Source organism: Pseudochaenichthys georgianus, chromosome 6, assembly GCF_902827115.2.
Source record: "Pseudochaenichthys georgianus chromosome 6, fPseGeo1.2, whole genome shotgun sequence".
NCBI classification, from domain to species: domain Eukaryota; kingdom Metazoa; phylum Chordata; class Actinopteri; order Perciformes; family Channichthyidae; genus Pseudochaenichthys; species Pseudochaenichthys georgianus.
The window spans coordinates 43029574-43039900 of NC_047508.1; the positions used below are offsets into that span (position 1 = coordinate 43029574).

Genomic DNA, 10327 nt, shown 5'->3' on the forward strand with positions numbered 1-10327 from the left:
GCTGTCTGTTGTGTTGATTGTATTTCGTCCACCTCTCTGCACACTGCTTGTAAAGTTTGAACAAAGCCTCAATGGATAAAAAAAAAAGGAACAAAGAATGTTATTTTTTGTCTTTTTTTAAATGTACTAACTGAATACAGTTTTCACTAGTTCTCAACTTAGGGAAAGTAGCTTAAAAACATTTACTTAACTATTTCCATTTCTGCTGAACTACATATATATAGATATTAAGATTGCTGTATATGACTGCTAGAAATAAGGCCATCAACTGGTTAGCTTAGTTTAGCATAAAGACTGGAAACAGGGGAAGACAAAGCCAGCCTGTCCAAAGGTAACAAAATCCACCTATCAGCAGCTCTGAATCCAGTTTGTTTAATCCATACCAAATCAGAGGAGTAAAAACATCAATAAGACGTTTAACAGGGGATTATGGGTCGGGCTATTTCTTGGCTGGGACCAAAACAAGTTGCCAAATTTGTTTTTACATTACAGTTTTCGTACAGAGATATATTAAGTACACTTAAATGTGTATTTTGTCATTTTTTGGAAAAAGCCAGGCTAATTATTTTCCCCTTTCCTAGTATACATGCTAAACTAAGCTAAGTGTCTGATGGCTGCAGCCTGTGTCAGAGAGAGCGGGCTGACTGGTTGGACTGCTTCTAATGAATATTATCTCATTCTTCACCTTGAACACACTCCAGCACTGCCTGTACAGGTGAGACTAACTGACTGCAAACGTCCCGTCTGACTGGGAGATAAATAAAGGTTTTTTTAAACATCAAAATTGCATGAAATATGCTTGTAAAGTCTATTTTATTAATGTCCTGTTTATAAGATGGAGCTTATCATTTGAAATGTCATTATTTTTAAAGAGGTGGATGGTGAATAATATTACAATTAAAAATGTTTCACTTACATCATGACATGTTTTTTATTACAGTACACGTTTTCTGAAACAGATGTTATAATCCTTAACGCAATCATCAATAATCACTCAGTACATCTAGCTATTGATGATATATGAACAAACCACTATTTTGATAACACAATTAAAAAGGCCTTGTATTGTGAATTTACATTTTGCAGTACACATGTAATTAAGTTAAAAAAAATAGTAACTAATTCATATGACCACTTTTTGTTTAAACCAAAACTGACATGGATAAGTATGGAGGCCGACAGGTGCCAACACACTTATTATAAACACGCTGCAGTTTCAAAACGATGCAAATATAAAACACAAACCTGCCAAAACACATGCAAATGAAGAATCATCGTTACCATCTTGACAACACATGCAACGTTTACTAAAAGTAATGTCTTTCATTTTTGTAAAGCACTTTGAATTGCCTTGTGTTGAAAGGTGCTATATAAATAAACTTGCCTTGCCTTGAAATATGGATAACTGGCTAGATGACATTCATATTCATACAACATAACAATCTTTAAAGATGGTCACTGTGTAGATGACACTGAGGATGATTGTGCAAGCTGTGTTTGAAATAGTATGTGACTCTAAATGTATTATATCAGTTCTTTTTTATTGGCTTTTCTGGATGGAGGCGTACATTTGAAACTTCTCATTAAAGTAAATGCTGTTGCAAAGGATCTCCCATTTACATTCTGAGGAAAGCACATTTAGTTTTAGTGGTGATGCGTAAATACCTGTGTCATTAAAGCAGTTCTGTAAAGGTGTGTTACTACCAGGTGTTTCCATGTGAACTTTGAGGGTGTCGCCCCCTGGTGGACAGACGTATACACTACATGCAGTCAAGTTTTGTACTGAAGATAGATTCTGAGGTACTTTATTTGACTTACCTTGAATATGTTTTTTTGTATTAATTTGTCTTTTAAATAAAGTATACTGTAGTTGCATGGAGAAAATACCCTTTTGTTCATTCTCTCCATCGTTGTTCATTCATTAAAAGCAGAGCGTCTTTAAGCAACGACCTGCAGAGTGAACGCTTAATTTCAAAGCAGTTTATCAAGATCAATATCAACATTAAACATTCAAACACCTTCTTTTTTCTTTGGATTAGTGCAGCCTCATATCCACTAACAGTGTCAGCGAGAAAGATGTGGAAAATCAGCTTCACATTATTGAGGTATTAATAAAGAAATACCTTTTATTTCCTCGATTGGAGAGTTAATGTCCTCCTTGAGTTCTAGTCAACAAGACTAAGAGATAGAATAAATGATGCTGAAGCCACAAATACTCAATATGAAGTCAGATGGTGTGTGTGTGTGTGTGTGCGGCGCGTGTGTGTGTGTGTGTGTATGTGTGTGTGTGTGTGTGTGTGTGTGTGTGTGTGTGTGTGTGTGTGTGTGTGTGTGTGTGTGTGTGTGTGTGTGTGTGTGTGTGCAGCAGTTCTCCTCTCTTGATAAGGCAGTCTCAACTTGATGCCAGGTGCTGTCTCCCATGAGGGAGAGTGGAGCGTGCCACAGGGGAAATTATACTCTTTTTTAAAGTCAGTATTTTATATTAAACAATATTTCTTAGCAAAGGAACTGTTAGCAAATTAGATTATAAATATTTTTATTTTTATTTAACCTTTATTTAACCACATAAAAAGCATTGAGATACAATCTCATTTACAATGCTGACCTGGCCAAGAAGGCAGCAACACAACACATTCTTACACACAACACAGACACATAAAATACAGAGAACACAACTAAGAAACCAAAAGACGGAAAGCAGTCACTACATTGTGCACAGTAAGAAAGGTGCACTACTTATTACTGCAAGAGCAGCTGGTGGTAAGGACTTCAGACAACTTCAATTTAAAACAGGCTATTGGGACAAGTGCCATCAGTTCAAAATGATACATACTTTTGACTCGAAAACGATTATTTTGTCAGCTTCAGTTACTTGAATACAAGATCAACAAATGATTGATGATGATTTTTAATGGGTTTGTTTTTTTAAACTAAATAAGCCCCAGTTTTACCACATGCGTAATTTAAGTAAAGAACATCTGCACGGACCAATAATCCAATAACATGAAATATACCTTTATGCATCAATATGTACTTTTGGTAAGTTAAGTTGGTTTTAATGCTAATGGTTTGAAACACAGACACTAAAAAACAGTACGAGTTTGAGTTCATACGTAAGAGATTCCGCAGCTTTTACACATCTCCGTTTACCTCTTCTTCACACCTTTCGTCAAACTGAGGTAGTAGAATTTAAATTAAGGAACATTTTCTAAAGTACAAAAGTGTTTATAAGTGCACAAACTACAAAATACACTTCATCGAACATGTTTGAAGATTTATTATCAACACACTTTCTCAGACTGTGCTATAAAGATCTGGTTTGATGTTTTAAAATGGCCCCATGTCCTCAGGGTTTCCTCACCACCTGTTGGAACAGAAGAAACACGTTAAAGACACACTTTCCTTTGGCCTGAAAGCAGATGAATGAAGGGAACCCAGCGTGTGTTTTCTTACCTTTCAACATTTGTACAGCGTGTTCAGTCTGCTGATGTCGGTCCTGCTCATCTGATTGGCCGTGTCGAACTCTACGTTGGCGTTGGGGATCGGCACCATGGTGGGCTTATTGTTCCGGCTGAAGGCATACCTGGAAACATTTAGCGCACAGAGGCTTCATTATTATTAGATTGTATATATATTAAATATTTAGAAACCATTGAGACTCAAATGCTCCTAAGGCGGTGTTCACACGAGGCCGTAACGGACCCCGCAAACGGAACGCTCTGGGGGCCAAACGGCTCCGTGGGTACGCCCTATACGATCATTTTCTGATAACGATGAAGCCCTGCCTCTCCCCGCCTCTGCTGCTGCTGGTGCTACATATCTTACAGCTACAGCTCCTCTACCACAACCATCAGCAACAAGTGGACATGGAGAACTACATGTTGCTAAATCCACCGCGGGGCATAAACAGAAGGGCAACCATGCTAGGGGGTCTTCTTCGCTGCTTTTGGTGTAATCTGTGGCAGAAGTACAGCGCCACCTACAGGCCCGGCATATGTACTACAGCGTTTCCAGTGGTCTCGTGTGAACGGACACGTTAAATGAGGCGAATGCGTGTGACCGGAAGACTTTTTTGATAATGAATTTGGTCCGTTTGCGCTTCCGTGTAAATGGGGTCGAAAGGCTGTTACACACGAGCCAATTATCAGCGTCGATAGATGTTGGGCCGTCGACGAAAGTCCGTTTTTTTCTCTTCTCAGAATTCAAACTTACCCGAAAAGATATAAATGCTTAATGTTACTCACCTGTCCAGGCTACCTGTAGTCCAAAGCTTTATTTTTTCAAGTAAAAATTGAGCTTTTTGAAACATATTTTGCTGTTTTTGGGTCCGTAGAAATACATTTGCACTTTTATTTCTTGGGCTCTCGTGATTGCAATTCAAGCCTCACTTCTGTCTGCAACTCATTGTTTTGGGTGAACTGTTCCTTCGACTTATATCCATTAGTTTATAAATGATGATGAATGCTTGGTAACCTGTGGTACTGCATGACGGAGTTGTAGTCGTATGGTGTGTTCAGGTTCAGCGTGTTTATCTTGTCGAAGGCGTACGCCCAACCTGAGAGGACGACAATCACAGCGAGGTTCAGAAAACAGACATTTCAAGGAAATCACCAGAAGAAGACAGAATATTTTTTTTAATCGATTTTGTTTTGTTGTTTTTCCCATTAATGACCGCCTCGCTGCACATTATCCCCCTATTATTACTGAACGTTTAGAGGATACAGACCGGACTGGATGTTCTCCCACAGGATGTGGATGTGCTGGTCTCTGTTGGAGCAGCACTGCTCGTGGTTGAACCCGAGCGAGTGCAGCAGCTCGTGTTGAACCGTGCTGTGATACAGGCAGCCCTGCTGGTCCAGAGACACCGTCTGGGAGTAGCCCCGACGCCCACGTACAAGTAGCAGCTGCAAAAAGACACAATTTAAAGGTCTCCTATTATGAAAAATTCACATTTTCATGTATTTTAAACATAAATATGTGTCCCCGGTGTCAGAAAACAAAACCCTCTCTCTTTTCCTCCGTACCCTAATCTCTAAAAATGGGGGAACAACGGAGCTGATCCAGATTTGCGTCTGATATGACGTAATATCAGAAATATGGACCCTCGGCACTATCAGAAAGTTGCTATCAGAAACAATGGCTGACGTGTTTTGGACGTAACATGGTCTTTGTTTACATTAGCAAGCATCGCAAACACTCAGAGCTAACCTGTACTGGAGAGAGCATGTGTAAAACAGCAGGAAATATAAAAAGGAACTCACCTTGTGGTCAACCTGAGAGAGAGAAAGAGTTTGAGCGTCATACTGTTTCAGAAATAATCCTTGATGTGGTTTGGAACATATGACGTTTACTCGCGGCAGCATTTAGCTGACAATCTCTCCGTTTTGTTTTTTTTCAAGCTAAGGACCCAAAATCTGCGTTTCTCTAACAGGGCTGGAATAGAGGATATGAGGGATGTCTAAAATGCATGAACCGTTTGGTATTTTGAGCAAAACACATAGACATGTTTCTTATATATTTGTATACATCTGAGACAACCTGATCTCACCAGAATGCGTGACTCCACCACGACTCCTTAACACCACAATGCGTGGTGGAGTCACGAACTTTGTTACATTTGCGTGTCGGCACCACGCAAACAACCCCAATGTAAAGTGAATGAGGCTCCTTTGTCGTGGTGCACACACGCATTTCTACAACGTGCATTGTGTGTAATGCAACTGTTAATTTTATTAAATTAGTTTGTTTTTAAGGAAGGCCAGAGCTTCAGCTGTGTCAAATAGATTGTTCCCTTTAGTTAACGTTATTTAAAAGATAATGATCATGTCTTGTATTACGAGCGTCCATTCCCATTGGATAACGGAGAATTTTACACCCGGAAGTAAGTAGCCTATTCTCCTTACTGTCGATTGATTTTACAGTGATATCTGCACTACTCATCGACTAAAAAACACCAAATTGTCCTTGTTAATTACACAACATTGATTGGTTTGAATTGTGTGCAATGCTTTTGTATTTTCCCCCTTCGATTCGGAGAAACAAATATTTTTTCGGAGTTTTTGGACGGCAGAAGACACTACACTACCCAGAATCCTCAGCTATCGTTTGGGACTACACCATGAACCCCGTGATCAGTCCTCAAGTTCTTTGATTGGTTGACCTCCAACTGCATTCCATATGAAAAAAAACGTTTCGTAAAAGAGAAAATCATACTTTATTCAGCAGTGCTTGCTTTACTCTTTGATAGTCATCACATGAATGCATTGTAATAAATGGTTTGGCTGCATTAAATATTACACATCTGTCTTAGTTCTTTATTTATCTACAGAGATCGGGCATCAGAATACACCGGAAACTATTCTTTTACCGTTCTGTTTTAATTTCACAATAAAGTTAGTAGTAATATTTTGTTTTGATATTATTGTTTTTTATTAACTTCTAGACCGCTGGGTCATGTTAAGACCATCTTTTTTTGGTTGCTACGGGTTTTTTCCATCGCTTTTGTGTTACAAATATCAAAACAATAATAAAATAATATTCGTCGTAAACTAAACCGGAAACAGCAGTATATTTTATTTTGTTAACACTGTAAACTTGACAGCCTTTTAACCCAAACCACCTTCTGGTTAAAGCACGTTATTACACGTTTAGAGTAATTGCAATGCAGGAAGATTGTGTTGCTTTTTAATGACTGTTTAAAATGCCTTTTTCTTAATGTCTTTCATTTTTGTAACGCACTTTTGAATGTGTTATATTTTATGAAAACATTCAAATATTAAGAGTACATACAAAATAGTGGGAAAGTAGAAGGTCAATTATATAAATATAGAATAGAAAATATCAAGAAGATACTCAAATGATATCTAGAGTAAAACAGTTTAGTGCCTGATAGGAGGATGTGCTAACTAATAAGGCTTTATTTAAAGAAATGTGCAGAATACGACAGTGTAATGGTGGAAGTATACACACATTGATAGATGTCTTGTAATGCACTGTTGATGAACCTGTGACCCAAGTTATTCATTCATTGCATAACTACACTGTTGTGTATATGATATGTCAATAAACCTTAGAAAATCTTGAAATCTTGAAAGGGATGTGCAAAATAGCAATTATATACAGTCTTTAATGAACTATTAGAGAATAACGAGTAATGAATATGCTTTAAACGGATCTGCAGATAAATATTTAGTCTTCTCAAGCAACCAACTATCAAATATCTCGTCTGATTGTTGGCACTTGACAATCACCTTCACTGAATTTCATTCAGGTGTAACTAAAGTCTGATTTAAGGGTTGTTACATCATTAATCCAAATCTGTAAAGTAACTAAAATAAATGTAGTGGAGTAAAAATACCAGGTTAACCTTAAAGAAAGCCCTCAGGATTATAAAAGACCCCATCACCCCAGCCACAAACTGTTCTGTCTGCTGCAGTCTGGCAGGCGGTACCACAGCATCCGGACTAAAACCACCAGACACAGAGACAGCTTCATCCCACAGGCTATACGATTATTAAACACCTGAATTTAGAAATAACATTCATCTGGCTGCTACTTAGAAATTATTTATCTAATATATCATATTCCAATCACTTGTATATAGACTCTTATTGCACTATTTCACTATTTTTTCTGTGTATCTGTTTTATTGCGTAGCACTGTTGGAGGAGCCTGTGACCTAAGGGGGGAGGAGGGGGTAGGACACGTTCGATTCCTGTTTTGAATAGTGTGCCGTCGATGGGTTTCATTCCATTTCAAAGTCCTTTTGGACGCTCTGTGTAAACGTCACGCATCCAATCACAGAGGTTGAGGACTCTGCATGTTTTTAAAGCTAGGGTAAATGAAATGCTTGCCGATACAATGGGCACTTGTAAATGTCTATAACTATGTATCCTGTAAATATAATGTATAATGTCCTTTATTGTTTTATGTTTCATGTGGAACCTATATGCTGCAGGTCTCCCTTGAAAAAGAGATCTATGATCTCAATGGGACCAATCTGGTTAAATAAAGGTTTGAAATTAAATTAAATGAACTGATCACGGAGTTTGTCAAGCTAAGCACATGGTGTAGTCCAAAACGATAGCTGAGGATTCTGGGTAGTGTAGTGTCTTCGGCCATCCTAAAACTCCGAAAAAATCTTTGTTTCTCCGAATCGAAGGGGGAAAATACAAAAGCATTGTACACAATTCAAACCAATCAATGTTGTGTAATTAACAAGGATAATCTGGTGTTTTTTAGTCGATGAGTAGTGCAGATATCACTGTAAAATCAATCGACAGTAAGGAGAATAGGCTGCTTACTTCCGGGTGTAAAATTCTCCGTTATCCAATGGGAATGGACGCTCGTAATACAATACAGGGGACATGATCATTATCTTTTAAATAACGTTAACTAAAGGGAACAATCTATTTGACACAGCTGAAGCTCTGGCCTTCCTTAAAAACTAACTAATTTAATAAAAATCACAGTTGCATTACACACAATGCACTGTTTTTTGAGAACACAAATTCGTAACTAATGTAATTTTTACATTCTGACGAAAAATAAAAATAATTATGAATACAAATCAAATAAAAGAAGCCTCCCGTGAGTTACTACAAGCTATAAAGTAGATTTAAAAAACGTTGTATAGAATAAAAGCTCACTGCGGGACGTTGTAGAAATGCGTGTGTGCACCACGACAAAGGAGCCTCATTCACTTTACATTGGGGTTGTTTGCGTGGTGCCGACACGTAAATGTAACAAAGTTCGTGACTCCACCACGCATTGAGGTGTTAAGGGGTCGTGGTGGAGTCACGCATTCTGGTGAGATCAGGTTGGGCGAAAACCTACCAGTTTCACCCACTGTCTCTGCCACCTCCCTCCATGCCTCGCTCCTCTGGTTTGTATCCCGGTAGATGAACAGAGACCGATCATTCAGCACCGGGTGATTCACTACCGCTATAATGAATTTTCTCTCCATTTTTTGGAATATGAGGAAATGACCTGGCTAGCGCTTGTACTGGCAGATTTGCATAAACGGGATCTCATTGGCTGACGCTTCTGCAGAGGCGCCAAAAAAAAAAAAAAAAAAAATGAACATTGCTCAACTTTTGAAGCGAGCAACGCCAGCAACGCTCCACGTCGCTTCCCAAAATACAGTTCTGCTAAAAGTGACGTCACCCTATTCAAAGTGAATGGGCAGGAGGGTTGGAAGCTTTAACGCACGCCACCGTGTGGACGGGCCGTCACAGTAGCACTGCGCCAGAAACCTCGTGGAGGGGAAAAGAAAAAAAAATAAAGAAAAAATTGGAATATCACCCCTCCACTCCCATTATCATCCCTCAGCTAGCAGCTGCGCTATCCACTCACCCAGATTCCGTGTTTCTTGACTATCTCCTGTCAGGGCTCTCCCAAGGCTTCAGGGTAGGGGTCCTCCCATCTGCCACAGTGACTTTCGTAGCAAGAAACTTACAGTCAGCCGCTAAAGAACCCAACATAGTTTCCCAGCTCATCGACAAAGAACTTCTCAAAGGATATATAATCGGCCCTTTTAGCTCCTCCCCCTTCTCAGTGTTCCGTTCAAATCCCATCGGAATAAGCCACACGTAAATAAAAGGCTGATTTTCGATCTGTCCGCTCCCCGCTCTGGCCATTCAGCAGCGTCAATAGCATCATCCCTCCAGATCAGTTCTCCCTTCACCATGCCTCAGTGGATAATGCAATAAAGATGATCAAGTTCACAGGGCACGGAGCTCGGCTCTCCAAAGCGGACATTACCGATGCCTTCGAAATCATCCTCATTCATCCGTCTCAGTGGAATTCGTTCGGTATTAAATGGGAGTCCAAACTCTATTTTCGCCGTTCGCAGAAGCAGCCCCTGCATCTTCAATTCCTTCTCGGAAGCGCTCTGCTGGATCCTGCTGAACATCAATCCCCTCCGTCCTTCACCTACTGGACGACTCCTCCCCATAGACCCGCCACAGGACAGCTCAGGGATCTCACTGGCCAAGCTTAAACACTGCTTCAGGAGTTAGGTGTCCCTCTCTCCAAAGAGAAAACGTTAGGTCCCGACACACGCTTAGAGTTCTTAGGCATCATCCTCGACTCCATAGACATGAAGGCGTCTCTCCCCTCCGACAAATTGCAGTGCATCCGGGACATCACCAAGTCATACTGCGAGCAACAAGTTATCACAAAACAACAGTTGCTCTCCCTTCTCGGACACCTCAACTTCGCCATGCACGTCATCCCCCAGGGGCGCTCGTTCATCTCCCGCCTCCTGGACGCAGCATCGGCGGTCGACAAACTCCATGACTGCGTTTTCTTAGACGAAGGCTGCCGC

General features: G+C 39.9%; 1 pseudogene; it reads right to left on the bottom strand.

The window, feature by feature from the left end:
* Window positions 1-3456: 3456 nt before the first annotated feature.
* On the bottom strand, window positions 3457-5302 carry LOC117448532 (high choriolytic enzyme 1-like; annotated as a pseudogene).
* Window positions 5303-10327: the final 5025 nt, after the last annotated feature.